We start from the raw sequence: 17,925 nt of genomic DNA, 5'->3' as shown, positions 1-17,925 counted from the left end.
CTTCTATTTAAATACGTACAGAACACTGATAATAATCAATAGAATCACTCCACTGCAAAAACTTCTGTCAACAATTGATTTTGGGACGCAACAAAAACCTACTTGTCCTATATAGTCGTTCACGGCTATTTTAACAGTAATTTGGTAATACTAATACCTGAAAATTTGCGTTGCAGCAGTCTTAATGTGGATGACAAACAACTAGTTAATTTTGCACGTGACTCTCTCAATCTCGTTAAAATTTTATTATTCTTTATGTGTCGTAAATATACAATGTGCCTCTCTATGTTTTACTTATCGTCGATCACCGAAGACGATATTTTGTATGCATCTGGCTTTCTGAAATTGAAACGTGAAAGATACTACAAGACGATGCAGAATTTTTAACTACTGTATGAGCAGATAGTAGTTACCGTAATCTTATACAAAGCAAATTGTTTACCCTAATCTTATACAAAGGAAATTGTTAACTATATTCTAATAAAGTAAATTATAGAGACAAAAAAAGTATGCATCAGGTGAGTCAAATGGAAATTACAAGCTGACAGACTGAAAGTAAGTTATTTGGAGTGGTAGTCTCCAATATTTCAGTTTTTCAAACGACAAGAGCCACTTAATCTTTGTGCCGTGACACAATTTTCATCACCCAAGTATTTTCACTGTATAAAAATCTTCACAGTTAAAACAATAAGCTTAAAATTTATTAACCTGACACCTGAATTCTAGATCCAGTATTAATTAAAAATAACTACAATTCAGTTTAATCCCAGCTTATGAAAAGTTTCAACATCTTTCAACAATGATTAGATGATCCCAGTCGTAAATCAGGTGTAATTCCCAGAATATCCTGCAGATCAGTGACACTATGAGATAGGATTTTGCTGAATACTTTGATATTTCCTGCCATTCTTAAGATTTTCTTTGTATCACTATACTACTTCAGCAGTTCTATCCTATGCAAAATATAGGATTTGTTAAATAAAATATTGTGTGTATGTATGCCTATGTATGTATGTATGTATGTATGTATGTATGTATGTATGTATGTATGTATGTATGTATGCATGCATGTATGCATGTATGTATGTATGTATGTATGTATGTATGTATGTATGTATATATGTACATGTATGTATGGATGTGTATGTGCATGTGCATGAATGCGTGTATGTGCATGTGAATGTAATGTGTCTATGTGCATGTGAATGTAATATGTGTATGTATGTACGTATGCCTGTATGCATGTGTGTATATATGGTATATATGTGTATGTATTTATGTATGTATGTATGTATGTGTGTATGTGCATGTATGTATGTATGACTGCGTATTCTTGTATGTCTGTATGTACGTATGTATGTATTTATTATGTATCTATGTATTTATTTATTATGTATCTATGTATGTATGCAAGTATATGTGTATGTGCATGTATGTTTGTATATACGTGTTATATATGTATGTATGCATGTATGTGTGTATGTGCGTGTATGTATGTAATTATTGTATGTATGTATGTATTATGTATGTATGTATGTATGTATATGTGTATGTGCATGTATGTATGAGTAGGCATAGGCCTATATGTATGTATGTGTATGTGCATGTGTATGAATGTATATATGTGCATGTGCAGGCAATGTATGTATGTGTATGTGCATGTATGCATATATGTATTCATGTATGTATGTATGTATGTACGTATGCCTGTATGCATGTGTGAATATGTGTACGTGTATGTATGGGTATGTGTATGTATGTGTGGATGTATATGTGCATGTATGTATGAGTAGGCATAGGCCTATATGTATGTAACCTATGTGTATGTGCACGTGCATGAATGTATGTATGTATGTGTGTATGTGCATGTATGCATATATGTATTCATGTGTGTATGTATGTACGTATGCCTGTATTCATGTGTGAATATATGTATGTGCATGTGCACATATGTATGTATGTGTGTATGTGCATGTATGTATATATGTATGAATGTATGTATGTGTACTATGTATGTAGTTTATGTATTTATGTATGTATGCGTGTGTATAAGCATGTATGTATGGATGGATAGATAGATGAATGCATGTATGTATGTAGGCCTAGTCTATGTATGCGCGCATGTATGTATGTATGTATGAGTGTATTACTAAACTTGATCGTTTTCATTCGCTCAGGGAAATGACGTAAGTCAATCTTGTGCTTGACCGATTTCACGTGATTTGGATCTGAACCATTCAGACAGTTCGACGGATCTGACGCGTCTGGAAATGGAGCCGCGATTGACTGCGCGGATTGCGCGGAAGAGTGTCGAGTTACAGAGCGGAGCCGCCATCTTGTCCGTGTGAATCAGTTAATATGTCTGCCGGCTGCTCACAAAAACTGACGGCACTATCCAGCGTTTGTTGCTTATTTTTAAATATCTAAAATTATCTCCCAACCCTAGGAAAAATCTCATCCTTCAACTGTTCGCCAGTCGGCGCTGCTCTCACTCACTGCATGCCGGTACCGAGTACAGAGAGAGTTGGAATTTCACCTCGAGATCATCACTCTGTTTCTTCCGACACCGCCGCGAAGACTGTCTCAATGAACCGATGTCAATTAAATAACGTATTAACATAGGACGAAATACCAAAGCGCGTTTATTCCTGTTGAAGTCTTGAGAAAGTCATCCTCACTAGAACGACTCTAAATTTATACAATTCACAATTTAATTATTTTTTTGTTTAATTTCTCCCTTTCGTATTCTAAAACTAACATTGGTCTGCGTGATATAAAGAGGCGACTTGGGCATGTCTACTTATTTTGAGTCCATAGGCATTAAATATGACTAGGAGAAGTAGGGCGAATTTTACGACACGCCGCTAAAATTAATCTTGACAGTTTCAACATCGACTGCAATCTTTTAATAATTTGTTTGTCTTTATAACTTACTATTACATCAAGAAAACGTGTAATGTAGTTACATATTGTATCCATTCCGGCAGCTCAGTGGTAGAGCGTGGTCTTATCATTCGGCGAACTCGTGTTCAATCCTCGGCGCTGACAGGAATGATGCTTGTGACGGACAGTATCGGCTCGAGAGGTTTTTCCGGACTAATTTTCCGTTTCTCTCAACTTCCCAAGTTTCATTGCAACAGCAGTTCACCATTTTTCTTATTTAATTTGATAAAAAAAATGTGAAAAGGTGGGGTAAAAGCTTTGGTTATATCAAATTAAAATAGATTACCGTTTTCTCTATGCAACGTTCACAATAAAATACTGCTGGCAGCCGGGGAAATCCATTTGACTAGAGTTAATCAATGTCAATCTAATGACCGTTAGATAACTTCCTGAGTCATTACTACTGTATCGCCAGGCCTGAAAGTTCACTTGTGGAAAGTTAATTCAAATAATACGGGATGTCATAAGCATCACTTGTGATAGTAGTGCACAGAAACGAGCCGTCTTAAATAGCTTTCTGTGAAATTTATACATATTCATAGGTCTTCTGAAACACTGTGATATGTAGGTACAATCTATACAGATATATTGTTTAATGAGTATAATTAAAATTGGCTATCTCACTTTGACTAGCTCACTAAGTGAGTTAATATAAACTATCCCTGTAATTATTCTTATCCTTACAGGAGACCTTTGTCTTTATGGGATTCTACAGTCTATTCTTAATGTTATAGTGCAAATAGTTTTAAACGATTTTAATTATCTTCAACTTTATTTAAGGCTTTTACTGAATTGGTTATTTCTTTACGAAAGTTTCAAACTACTGACTATATATATCAAAAAACGTAAAATTTGCATTTATAAAGTAATTTTAATAGTAATGCATCGAATTCTTCAAATTTAGTTTTTAAGAAAGATAGTTTTTATTCATCAGATTGCTCAGGATTTGCTAAATGAAAAGTTACTTGTAAGTGCTGGAATCCCTGAAATTTTGGTTGCCAATAATATTAGCATTAATATATGGGATTTTTTTAATTTAGTGCTCAAGATAAATATTAGCAACAAATTTTATGAAAATTTGTGAAACAGACGTTTCCTAATTGTTACATAAGAGTGCTTTGCCTTTATAAGCACAAGTTTGGGAAATCCTTATTTTGGTTACTATTGCCCCCCACCCATTTTCGTGGCATTACCACAGAAAATGCGATGTACACAATCTGTCTCGAGAGAAAACACAAGCGTGTATGTTTTAAAGTCAGAGTGCGAGTGCTGGAACTGTATTTCTTCCGACAGAACAGAAATAAAAACTTATAAATATTTATTAATGTAACTGTTTAGTGTTGCCATGTTGTTGTTTAGTCAACTGTCCGAAGACAGATTTGAACCTCATAAGTAACACCAATAAGGCATCACTCATGAAGCAACTAGGCCAGGAGATAACGGGGTAGGGTGGCCAGTTTCTTTCCCCCTCCAATGCATACAACGCCGATTAGCTACGTATTCCACTAATCAGACTTCAGATGCATACAAACAATTGAAGAGTTCAGAGCCATAGCGGGCCAAGCGCCATTTATTAAAAACGGAGAAAGCAAGAGTTAAAGTTAAGTGAATACTACAGTTTAATGAAGATTTACATATCATTTAGTTTTAATATGCATACTTTATATTACTTGGTTTATGTTTCCATTGAATTATGGTAATAACTTAATTTTAACTCTTGTCTTCTAAGTTTGTAATATATGGCGCTTGGCCCACTACGGTTCTGAACCCTTCAATTGTTCTTCCTCCGATACATATCGTCAAGTGAGATGTACTGCCTGATAATAGATGTATACAATGTATACATATCAACCAGAACCTCAATCAGAGGTAATGTTGCCATGAATATTAAGTAATTAATTTGTGAGAACAATCTTCTGCCTCTATATCACTGATTTAGGCCTGTCAGTTAATGTACAACTACAACTGATGTTCGTTTGTTCGACATCTCTTTTGAAAGAAAATAGCTATTTAAGTGTCATGATATGATTTAAATTCATTTCGAAGGGAACATTTTTTCTTCTTCTTCCCGCTTCTTATTCTTCTTTAAGAATAGGGGCTTTTGTCAAGTTCCTATATCAATTACATGGGGATTCCGATCTAACCTAAGACATTCTATCACAAGTAGCCGGATTCAAATGGTATGGAGCAAGATTATTAGTTCTCAAGAAAATATACAGGAACTATGCACAAAGCAATGAATACGGACACAGTGGAATCTTAAAATGTTGCAGCTCTAGACCAGACGCCAGCAATGCTTGGGGGTCCCCTCTTCAACCCAGAATGTCGTGCAACTTCATTAAAATGATTATGAATGCGCTTTATGGTAACTTAAAATCACTGTAAAAAAAAAGGGATCTTTTACTTGCTCTCAAATGGATCAATAATGAATCAACAACAATAATGTAGTTCACATGAAAACAATAAAAGCAAAAGTAAGTTGGAATCCTGAAAGTTTTCAAATTCCAAATTGTAAAACAGTACTATCTTCAATATTACAAAATTTGCAATAGATAACTCCATTTTTTATAATTCCACTTCGCGTGCTTCCACGGCAACAAAGCCTTGGGTGACATAATCGACGTCAAGTTCTTTTACGAATGTACTTTATAGTATTTGCTGCAAAACTGCCAAGCTGGACAGTCTCAAATATATAGAAGAGTTTCTCAAGTAGTTTTTCACTTTTTTTCATAACACTGAACCACTTCTCAAATATGCATTACAGATTTTCATACACAGGAATATTCTTGCCGTTACAATATTGATAAATTTGAACTAAAAATTCTCACAATTTTGAAACTCGCCCTACGCTGCGGTCTAGGTTGCCCAGTGATCCATCCACAATTGCATATGCGTTCTCTAAGGAAGATAGTATTCGAGAATACAGAAAATTAAAATGGTTGATATGTATTTAAATCAATAAATGGAAACACTTTTTAGACGAGTATCTAATCCAGTGATCCTCATTACACGGTCCGCGGGCCGCATGCGACTCTCAAAGACATTTATTGAAGCTCTTGGATTAATATTACTATTACTACTGTAGAGTATTCTTTTTCTGAGAATTATTTTTTTTTTATTTCTGTAATAATGTGCAACTAGACGAAACTTTAGTTATCCTGCATCATTACTACAGTATCCTACAGGTGTTTAACAATGACACGTATTTGTTTTCTTAAAGAAAGGCAGTCATGTCTCATGTGTTTCTTAAGTCTTGATATAATAATGGATTATAAATGTTTTATCTGAATACATATTACAAAAGCATGAATTAAAATGTTGATAAATATCCGAAACATTCTAAATCAAAAATAGAAAAACTGAAAATGTTAAAAATGTCCGTAATATCTGAACAGAAAGTAATGTATTTCACTGTAATACATGAAAACGAATTGACAACAAATGCATCGTATCACGTAGCAAAAATTAAGCTATTTATTGAAGCACAGAATTTAAGGAGTGCCTTCTAGCTGTATGCGACACTTTATTTGCTAAATTTCCAAAATTCAAAACAGATTACAGGTGAAATAAAACAACAAATCAACCTGTTCGTATTGATATGATTTTGCAGAAGAATAGCAGAGTTCGTCCTTAAATTTGAAGAACACCAAACTTATGTGTTAGTTATTTATTTTTGTTTATTTTAGTAGGTTAGTTACGACGCTTTATCAATATCTGAGGTTATTTTTAGCGTCTGAATGAGATGAAGGTGATAATGCCGGTGAAATGAGCATTTGCTCATATTGAATTGAGGGAAAACCCCGGAAAAAACCTCAACCAGGTAACTTGCCCCGACCTGGATTCGAACCCGGGCCACCTGGTTTCGCGGCCAGACTCGCTAACCGTTACTCCACAGGTGTGGACTGTATTAATTATTTTATATTTAAACAATAATAATAACAGCAGTCGTTCTAAATACAGTAATAAAAATTCACGTATTCTATTAAGTTTCAATACTGTGAAATGCATTGTGGCTTTTGGTAAATTATTTATCATTTTGGCTCTCTGAGGAATTTCTAGTGAGTACCACTGATCTAATCCAAGGGAGGTCCATCGCTATGGAGTAACCTGAAACGAGCGGGCTCGGGTTCAAATCCTGGTTGGAGCAAGTTACCTGGTTGAGGTTTTTTCGAGGTTTTCTCTCAACCAACTGAAACAGAATTGCTGGGTAACTTTCGGCTTTGGACCTCGGACTCATTTTGTCATCATAATTCCCCTCTTTCTTCATCATCTCCGTTTCTTTCTTAGATTTCAGGCTTGCTCCAATGTAGAGACGCCTACGAACCGCGCCGCTTAACTTGGACCCCGTTGATATGTGGTTATTCGTTGCTGGTGGTAGTGCTATGTACCGTAGGCTCTCCATTGGACTCACAGTAACTCTTGGACCAAGACGATAAGTTCGCAATCTCTCACATCACACATGGTAGACTTTACTGTTTCATAGTCGTGTGGTGCTATTGTTGTTCAAATTATCCTGCACTTCAATATATTGTGTCCTTCGCTTTCGCTTAAGTGGATGTTTCCGATTTCAAACCGAACTAATCCGAGTTTGATTCCCAATTCTGTTTGCCACATATTTCAACGGCGATCTTAGGTCACACTAACTATAAATCAGTACCTTTAGCTGTTTTTGAATAGCTAATGTTGATTCAGAATTCTCAAAAAAATTACACTTGAACGACCCGAGAGTTCCAGCCTTTTCAAAGATAAAATCTTTCAAGTTGAATTTTGATCGCAGTACTTTATAACAAATCGTCATTATTTATATCAACATGACATTTTAGCTGGCCAGCTGCATACTATCCCTGATCAGGGATACTACCACAGTCTAGTATAGACAGTCACGAAGCTCAGTACCTAGTAAATATGCATCCATAGATAGTTGCTAACCACCAGGATCGCTGATATCGCCTCATTACAGACAATGCGAAATAGTATCGGCACAGTATATTGTTCCTAGCGCCCTCACAACTCAAGCTTCGTGACTATATATATTAGACTGTGATACTACTGTACAATATAGTTTTGTAGCGCCATCGTATTATGTTTTCTTGAGTTTTCTTTTTAAAAACAAACTGTAAACCGATCCCAAGTGTCAACTATTGAAATGTTCTCATAATTTATTGCACACTATGCGCAGTCTTTAATTAAACCTCATAATTTTAATTGTTTTTTACAATCAGAACTAAAATTTTATGGAAATATTTGAGAGGGACCCAATGTTGTCATCTTAAAAGTAATGCATCTAGACTTTCTGTTAAATGTCATAACTAAGGTAACCACCTACGTAGGTGAAAAATGAGGAAGAAGAGTGTCAAAAAAAGAGGGACATTTCAGTACTTTGAGGGACATAGCAAAGCGTGAAACTGAGTCGTAATTCTACTGTCTTCCTTCTGTTATAAATACAGTAATAATTGTTTTATTAATTATTACACAGATTACAATTCGCAACAACCAACATCTGACATGAGCCATCAATGGAAAGCAGAAGCAGAAGAAGTGGTGGCAGTGATAAAAATTCGCGCCAAGCAATGCTGCCAATAGGCCCTACTACTTTTTCTTCATACCAAATAGTAAATTTTATAACCTACATGGCAGCACGAGCAACATATTATTGATTGTCGAAAATGAAGAAATAAGACACACGAATATTAGGGCTAACGAAAAAGCACATTTGCGGGCCAATAATGTCCTATTTAAAAAGTCTCAAATTGCGACACTGTCTCGAAGTTAATTAAACTATTACGTTACTTAATATCTTCGGAATCTCATATGAATCACATTTCACATAAATAAAAATTCGCGCCCTTTATTCCAATACTTCAGAAGTTTAATTGTCGTTTGTGTAGCACATGAATGTATCTTAGTTTATTATTATTTCTATTGTTATGTATGTTCATTTACTGATACACATACTATTGTAATTACTTAGTTACTGTAATTAGTGACTTCAAAATCTAGGATCACAAGAGAAGTTACAATATTAGGCTATAAAACAAGTCAGATGGACAGTAAAGTTACAAAGACAACAATGCTCGCTGGAACATGGTTAATGAATCTAATCAAATAAGGTATTAAACTAATTTTTTTGTTTTAAAATGACAGAACGAAGAAAATTGGAAGACCAAGACATAATTTTGTGAAGCAAGAATACATTTTATAAGACTAATCTGTGCAGCATGACATGATGATGGTAAATTACCATAATTATAGTATGTTGGTGTGAACTCACTTAACGTTAAAAATAAAAGAATTAAAGCATTATTGCTACATATAGATGTCATGATACCTGTGCGATGAAATGTTCGAACTACAATTGAGATAATTCTGCGTTACGTCAAACACGTCCCTCACCATTGCTATCAGAAAATCCCTGGAAGGTAACATGACAACAAATTGGCAATCTTGCACCCAGCTATCGTGTACTACGTACTACGATAAAGTCGGTGCACACAGTGATCAGAGTTGCCAACTGCACTACACTCTGGCGAATAGGAAAACAGTCAATATTTTCCATTTATGATCAGTGCTTGATCCAGTCTGTTTACAATATTTCATAAATACCAAAATATCATTTTCTGTTATGTCTGTTAAAATTGTAAATTATTTATTTTGTGTGACAAATCTGTCATAACTGGATATTGAAATAAGAAGATATTATTTTGTTTGTAGGCCTTTAGTGGACTCAAACTTCGTAAACCTCGCGGTTAATATTATGTAGATAATTATTACTATTTATGTGGCTTTATTTATGTCAAAAACGCCGAAGACTAGTAAATGAAATACAAAATCTTATGATAATATATAAAAAGACTGCTTATCCTAGCCAAGGACAGTAGTTCTCCATTCCAATGCACTTTATTAGAAAGAAAATTTGTGAATATGTACACCAGACATAATACAATTATTATCAGTATGGAGACCGGCTACTTTATTGATAGAGCAACTGTCTATGGACTGGAAAATTCCCGGTTCAGTGTCGGGTTGTAGTGGTATATTTCTAGTTGTCAAAACTTCCATAATGGCCCCAGGGTTCACTCAGTATTCTATCAAATTGAATACCGCAACCTGATCTTTCCCTGGATGAAAGGTGATAGGAACGTGATGTTCCATACGCCAATTCATTCTAGTGCCGAGATCATGAAAGCGTGGAGCTTCACCTCCACGCCTTTATGGCGTTTAAACGGGATACTTTTACTTTTATATTATTATTATTATTATTATTATTATTATTATTATTATTATTATTATTATTATTATTATTATTATTATTATTACTATTATTACGCCATATTCAAAAGCGTATTTTTTTTATCCTCTGGAATTAATAAGTCAATATTTCTTATTGACAGAAGGTCTGCATCTTGAGTGATATTTTAAATTGATATATTTATCTTACTTGAGTAGTCTTATTTGCATTTAATATAATGATCAGTTTTTCACAATGCGATATTTCTTTTCTTTTTTAATTTTAATTCGATGCTGAGAAATATCAATTAATAGTAATTCATCAACGTAACAATCGAAACTTGTCTACGATTGTCTACAATAATTTAACCTTGTAAATCCGTGTCTAGGGAGATTTTTTTTTTTAAATTCATTGTCAACTCTGTAACATCTCTTAGTGATTTATGGTTGTGCTCACAGATGTCGTTACTTTGTCAACAATGTGACATTGAAACATGTGTTCAGGTTTCTACCCAACATTAGTTCTGATAATAGCCTATATTGAATTTTTATTTTAAGGCTGGTGAATTAATAACCCGGCATACTATAGTCACGACGCTATTCCCGGCGTGACTCCTCCTCTTTGCTTACATCTTAGGAAGTGACGGCTCTATAAAGTCTAGGTAGGTAGTATCGTTCGCCATTTTTGTTCTTTCGTTGCCGAGCTACCATACGAGGAATCTATTTGCCACACCGTTAAACATTATCATGTCGTAGCTCCTATGATAATAAACCAAACGCACTGTAATTCAGCAAATAATTGAGCGGCAAACAACGTCTTCGTGTGCTTTCTGAGAACGCCAACGAAAGAGCCAAAATGACGGGCGATTATATTAAGTATTTATCGAGCCTTAAGAAATGAATAACATCTTCATAAGCGAATCACAAGACGCACACGTTTAAATGTAGCCGACCTGCAATGCGATTGGCTGCCGGAAATTAGAGCGACGGGACTATAGCAATCACATTCGCATTCATACAAATTTCCAGACTCTAGACATCCAGAGAACTTTTCTTTCTTCAAGCAAAATTCCCCGAAAGATCAGTCCGGGAATCGAACCCGAAACCTCCAGATCTGGAAGCCAGCATGCGTGACCACTATACAGAGAGATTTAAATTTTCATTTTACATACATTTTTCTGAAAGCGACAATTGATATCACAATGCACGGCCGAAATTGGCAACTCTACTACGGTTCTCGGGTATATTCTTTCTTCTATTGCGCCCTTAATGGAATATATAATGTAGCACATATCAGGAAATCTTCACTTCATTTGTCAAATTTTCTAATCTAATCAGTTACGTAAACGAACAAGACCTAAAGTAGACCCATACAACATTTTAACAGCTCGACTTTTCTATATAATAGCGGAATTTGAACACTTCGCCAACAAAAATTTGACAAAATTAAACACTAAAGAGATGTTCTACTTTGTTACATCATAAAAGAAATTAAGAAACTTTACAAGATTGATAAATTGCGTCAACTTTAGAAATAAAAAAAGAAATATAAGAAAAATTGGGTACAACATTTTTAAGAATAACAGAACCTCTTATACATTTTCAAAAAGAAGACTAGAAAGACTTAAAAGATCACACGATTTCATTTTTATGGCGACACGGACACCTAGTCTTGAATCGTGAAGGATGATGATTATTATGATAGAAAACAGCTTGCGAATTTTGGGTTTCTGCCATCTTCATTATATAAGGGGAAACTGCAGATATTTCGAGGGAAGAGAGAAATGCAAAATGTGTGTGGGTCGACAACCACGCAAAGTAACTGATATAAACATTCGATTTCCTTAAAATAAGCTTATTTTGTTCTTGAGTGAGAAAGTGTTTGTTATATTGCGTTATGGAGTATCTAAGAGCACTATACCTGCATAAAAGCATAATTAGACACTTCTTTAGCTTACATGCTTTTCATTATTCCCAGCAAATGTAGCATATGCGAGCGATCTCTACTTTTGACATACTTTTCATTCCTTCATCCAGTGGTGATATTCAGGCGGATCGCACCGTTAAATATTTCATATTGGTAATTGTAGTTTCAATATTCATATTTACTGTCAGGTCTATTAAATTTATAGTAATGTAATGCCACAATGGAGAAAATCCACAAACGATTTGGGAAAACACTGAAATTCTACTTGAAGCAAGTAAAGCGATAGGTTTGGAAGTAAATCCCGAAAAGGCTAAGTATGTGATTATGTCTCGTGACCAGTATATTGTACGAAATGGAACTATAAAAATTGGAGACTTATCCTTCGAAGAGGTAAAAAAATTCAAATATCTTGGAGCAACAGTGACAAATATAAATGACACTCGGGAGGAAATTAAACGCAGAATAAATATGGGAAATTCCTGCTATTATTCGGTTGAGAAGCTTTTGTCATCTAGTCTATTGTCAAAAATCTGAAAGTTAGAATTTATAAAACAATTATACTACCGGTTGTCCTGTATGGTTGTGAAACTTGGACTCTCACTTTGAGAGAGGAAGAGAGATTAAGGGTGTTTGAGAATAAGGTTCTTAGGAAAATATTTGGGGCTAAAAGGGATGAAGTTACAGCAGAATGGAAAAAGTTACACAACGTAGAACTGCACACATTGTATTCTTCACCTGACATAATTAGGAACATTAAATACAGACGTTTGAGATGGGCAGGACATGTAGCACGTATGGGCGAATCCAGAAATGCATATAGAGTGTTAGTTGGGAGGCCGGAGGGAATAATAACTTTGGGGAGACCGAGACGTAGATGGGAGGATAATATTAAAATGGATTTGAGGAAGGTGAGATATGATTGTAGAGACTGGATTAATCTTGCTCAGGATAGGGACCGATGGCGGGCTTATGTGAGGGCGGCAATGAACCTCCGGGTTCCTTAAAAGCCATGAGTAAGTAATGTAATGTCACAATACACATATTTATTTATCAGAAACAAAATCCCTTCCAATAACTTTTTATTCACTCTGTTCCTAATACTTGTGAGACAAACGGTTGTTAATGTTTTTGAATATCACCATTGCCTTCATCTACTACTTCATGAGTCAGTCTTTAACGGTATTGTTCTCTTATAGCTTATGATTAGTAGTAAAAAAAATTGCTGACTTTTTTTCTGTCATTAATTAAAAGTGGGAAAAATATTACAACTCATTATGTTTACTTATATATTGACTGATCTTTCCCCACAATGAACCTCATTCCGCATGTTATTCACATCTGATTTCCTACTTAATGACAAGCTTAATTAAATCCCGTTGTTACTGATTTCATCAACGACAAACGGTGCCAGGCATTTCATACACTAGTATTATTTTATTTAGTTCCTTATCGAACAGATAAATTTGACATTCAAACCATCATACGACTATTTTTGATGCAGACTAATTAACTTCCGTTAATTAAGGATTAAATTACCTCATTTGCATATCGCATTGTTTCTTGGCTATTTAATGTCGCTTTATCGACTACTGGGTTATGTAGTGTCGATGAGTTGGTGGATAGCGAGATGGCATTTGGTGAGATGAGACCGAGGATGTCGACATGTGATTACTTGACATTCGCACTACGGTTGGGAAAACCTCGGAGAAGAACCAACTAGGCAATCAGTCGAAACGGATATTGAACCCACGGCCGAGAAATCAGCAGGCAAATGCGCCTGTCGACTGACCTATATCGGTGACTGGCATTATGTTATTGCATTTGAACTTGTTCCAGACTCTGTAAGCAGCCTAAAGACTTCGTTGTCATTCTTCTACTGACAAAATTATTGTAACTAGCTAATGCGAGTTAGTTTCGTGTTAGATGTCAAATCATTAGGTAATATATAAAATTAGATGTGTTTTCTATTTTTATAAACGTCTTATTTTCGTTAGTATTCAGGTAAATCTAGTCCCATGTGTGCACGTATAATACGGAGGGGATATATATATATATATATATAAATCTTTTTTTTTTAATTTCTCCTCTTTTTGAACTTATATCAGTTAATAAAATTATAATTAATTTTCCATTAAATTTGTAAAAACATAAAATATTTAATTATAATTAAATTACATATAATTATCATTATTAGTAATAAGCAATAAATAAATTCTAGCTGTATTATTGACATAAAAATAAATTGTTGAGCCATTACAGCTTAATTTAATGAGTCTATTTTCGGGGCGGAAGAAAGAACTTTCTCTCTTCTGCTTCATTAACCTGAATAATAGGTATAACTGAAATTAGTTTCCTTACTCAGTCACATAATTGCATTTTCCTCTCAATTATACTTCCATCGCCGCTTCACTGCCGAGGCAATTTCCTCAATTTTTGCTCTTTATATTTCACATTATACTTGCTGCATTAGGAATCCTTTTTTATTTACATATTATATACATGCATAATATGTGAAAATAGAGACCACCTATATATATATATATATATATATATATATATATATATAATGTATTTTTCTACCAAAGTAATTTTAGAAATTTTACTTCTTTCTGTCATCTATTTATTTAATACATTGACGTACAAGTGACAGCTATGAGATTGAGATCTTCAACATACATACATAGGTACAAATTTTGGACACTTCTTCAATGATGATTTTATGACTGACAAAATAAATTAATTTCCTTGATTCAGCGGTACACATACAGTACCTGTGAGCACTGTACTTGTGCTCTAAACTTCCGAGTGCCGGCTTACCTGTTGGAATGGCGGGCTGAGTGCTAGATAGCAGCAAAGTCTCCGGCGCTCACGTCTAGAAGCCCCGCTAGCACTGGCGTCGCGGCGCGGCCGGGACCTGCCCTCCTCAGCGGCTCCCCGGGAGGGACCCAAAAATGGCGAGCCGACATCGGGAGGGAGGGGGCATGAATGACACGAGCTCTTATTTTTGGAGGACACTTTAATTCGCGTCCGGAGGGGAAGTGCGTGGCCCCAGCTTCTCGCAGGAGGAGAGTGACTTGACCACCCCTCGCTGGAGGGTGAAACAGCTGAGCGAGAAAAATTCTTCCAGAAGTCATCCAAAACAATTAAAGCTGACGTCTTCGATTGCCCTACACTCAGGGTCGTCCTTACAGTCACAGGACAGCCCGTCTCACTGACTTATTCATGAGGAAGACTTTGGTATTAACATCTTATGTAACAGAGACAAGAGAGCATCAATAATTTTCCGCCTAAAAATTGAATATTTATTTTTCATCTTCAACAAAAAATATAGCCTACTTCTTATATATTTTACTTTTATAAAACTTACCGAATTAAGAAGTAATAGAAGGAATTTTAGCAGCATTTATTCTGCTGTTTTCACTTCCTAATCAAAAAACCATTATTAATCATTTTGGAACTAATACCTTTGTTCTTGTGGCTGTTATTGCCAAATGAGCGGATATTGATCATATTCATTTACTTCTTCATTCTCAGTATGCCCCTGCTAGATCTAGATAAATTTTCTTAATTGAAAAATGTGATCTGGATCTCTATTACAAATTACATTATCATAACAGAATGATAGAAGGAGCATATTATTTTGTTGTCACTCCAATTCTAGGTCTTCCAACCAACACTCTATAGACCTACGTATTTATGAATTCACCCATACGTGCCACACGCCCTGCCCATCTCAAACGTCTGGATTTCAAAAAATGTTCCTACTTATGACAGGTGAAGAATATAATTCGTGCAGTTCTGCGTTGTGTAACTTTCCATTCTCCTGCGACTTCATCCCTCTTAGCCCTAGATATTTTCCGAAGCACCTTATTCTCGAACACCCTTAACCTCTGTTCCTCTCTTAAAGTGAGAGTTCAAGTTTCACAACAATACAAAACAACCGGTAATATAACAGTTTTATAAATTCTAATTTCCAGATTTTTTGAAAGCAGACTGGTGATAAAATCTTTTCAATCGAATAATAGCAAGCATTTCCCATATTTATTCTACGTTTAATTTCCTCTTGAGTGTTGTTTATATTCGTTGTTGTTACTTCAAAGTACTTGAATTTTTCCACCTATTCAAAGGATAAATTTCCAATTTTTATATTTCCATTTTGTACTATGTTCTGGTCACGATACATAATCATAAACTTTATTTTTTTGGGATTTACTTCCAAATCTATCTCATTACTTGCTTCAAGTAAAATTGCCGTGTTTTCCCTAATAGTTTATGGATTTTTCCTAATATATTCACACATAGACAAGCAGCTGATATAACCCGTTCAATTTCAATCCCTCCCTGTTTTCCTGGACCTTCCTAATGGCATACTCTAGAGCAAAGTTAAAAAGTAAAGGTGATAGTGCATCTCCTTGCTTTATCCCGCAGTGAATTGGAAAAGTATCAGACAGAAACTTGTCTATCCGGACTCTGCTGTAAGTTTCACTGAGACATATTTTAATTAATCGAACTAGTTTCTTGGGAATACCAAATTCAATAAGAATATTATATAAAACTTCTCTCTGAACCAAGTCGTGTGCCTTTTTGAAATCCATATATAACTGATGTACTGTATCCCTATATTCCCATTTTTTTCTCCAATATATGAAGCATGCATTTCCATAAACGTTGTAAGTGCCGAAACCGGGAGAATCTATTTTTTCACATATATCAGTTGTAGGTGCCCTGTTTGACAATATTACGAAAGGTTATGAAGAAAGTGCTGCTCCAAGTAATAAAGTTGTGCACTTTCAGGTTGTGCAAGTCACAGCGTTGTATGTACTGCATAAAGCTATTTTTTGTTCCTACTGTAAACTTTACAAATTGGCACTTACAACGTTCTGGAAATGCACGCTTCATATGTGGAATACAAAAAATCTTATTAATAGTCGATCTTTTACGCCTAAAACCACACTAATGATCTCCAGTAATTTCGTCTACATAAGAAGTTAATCTTCTCAAAAGAATAAGTCACATTACTTGCTTCAAGTAAAATTTCCGTGTTTTTCCTCATAGTTTGTGAATTTTCTCCAAACATATTCACGTCATCCGCATAAACAATCAGCTGATGTAATCCGTTACATCTCAAATCTTCTCTGTTTTCCTGTACTTTCGTAATGACATATTATTATTATTATTATTATTATTATTATTATTATTATTATTATTATTATTATTATTATTATTGCAGAATTCGAAACAAGCACGCTTAACCACCGCTTTGCGAGGTCGCTGGCCTTGGAGGAAGTGCGAGTCCCGTCGCATCTTTGAGCACCCGATATCGATGTTACGGAGCAACGTTGGCGCTGTTCTGGCAAGAAACCTGAGTTAAATATAGCTGTTCAACTCATAACTTCAATGAAGTGTCACCATCAGATCCCGCATGCGCTGCTGGAATACTTCAGCTGGAGACCGAGAAGCTTGCCGGTCCACCACTCCCCATTTAGCACAAGTTCATCTTGGTTTACTCTAACTAGAGTTCAGTAGGAGCATCGGACACCTCATCGCTGTGCTTTATAATCCCATACTTTTATTCCGTTCAGTAAACAGAAGGTTGAAGACCTAACGTCGATGAGTCAGCAGTGTAAATCAAACCGAGTTTTGTACGATGAGAAACATACAAATTGAGAACGTTTCCATGAACCGCATTTTCGAAAAGAAAATAATAACAACATGGCGGCACGCTAAACTTGCACATCTTCTGCCAAGATTTCACTTGGCATGGTAACTCTGTAGCATTACTGTTGCAACAGAGCAAGCGGAAAGTTACGTACTGGAATATCCTGAGT

General features: G+C 35.2%; 1 protein-coding gene across 2 annotated transcripts in view; it reads right to left on the bottom strand.

Annotated features, from left to right (window-relative positions):
- The window catches only part of Tm2 (tropomyosin 2), a 46,108-nt gene extending 30,984 nt beyond the window's left edge, over positions 1-15,124 (bottom strand). The window contains exon 1 of one of the 2 annotated variants that reach the window (XR_011331362.1): positions 14,915-15,124. The gene's annotated coding sequence lies outside the window, so the exon portion shown is untranslated. The remainder of the gene's footprint in view (positions 1-14,914) is intronic. The other variant, XM_069821220.1, reaches the window with a different exon arrangement.
- Positions 15,125-17,925: the final 2,801 nt, after the last annotated feature.

The sequence above is a fragment of the Periplaneta americana genome, chromosome 3, assembly GCF_040183065.1.
Source record: "Periplaneta americana isolate PAMFEO1 chromosome 3, P.americana_PAMFEO1_priV1, whole genome shotgun sequence".
NCBI classification, from domain to species: Eukaryota; Metazoa; Arthropoda; class Insecta; order Blattodea; family Blattidae; genus Periplaneta; species Periplaneta americana.
This window is presented reverse-complemented; position numbering and strand designations above follow the sequence as displayed.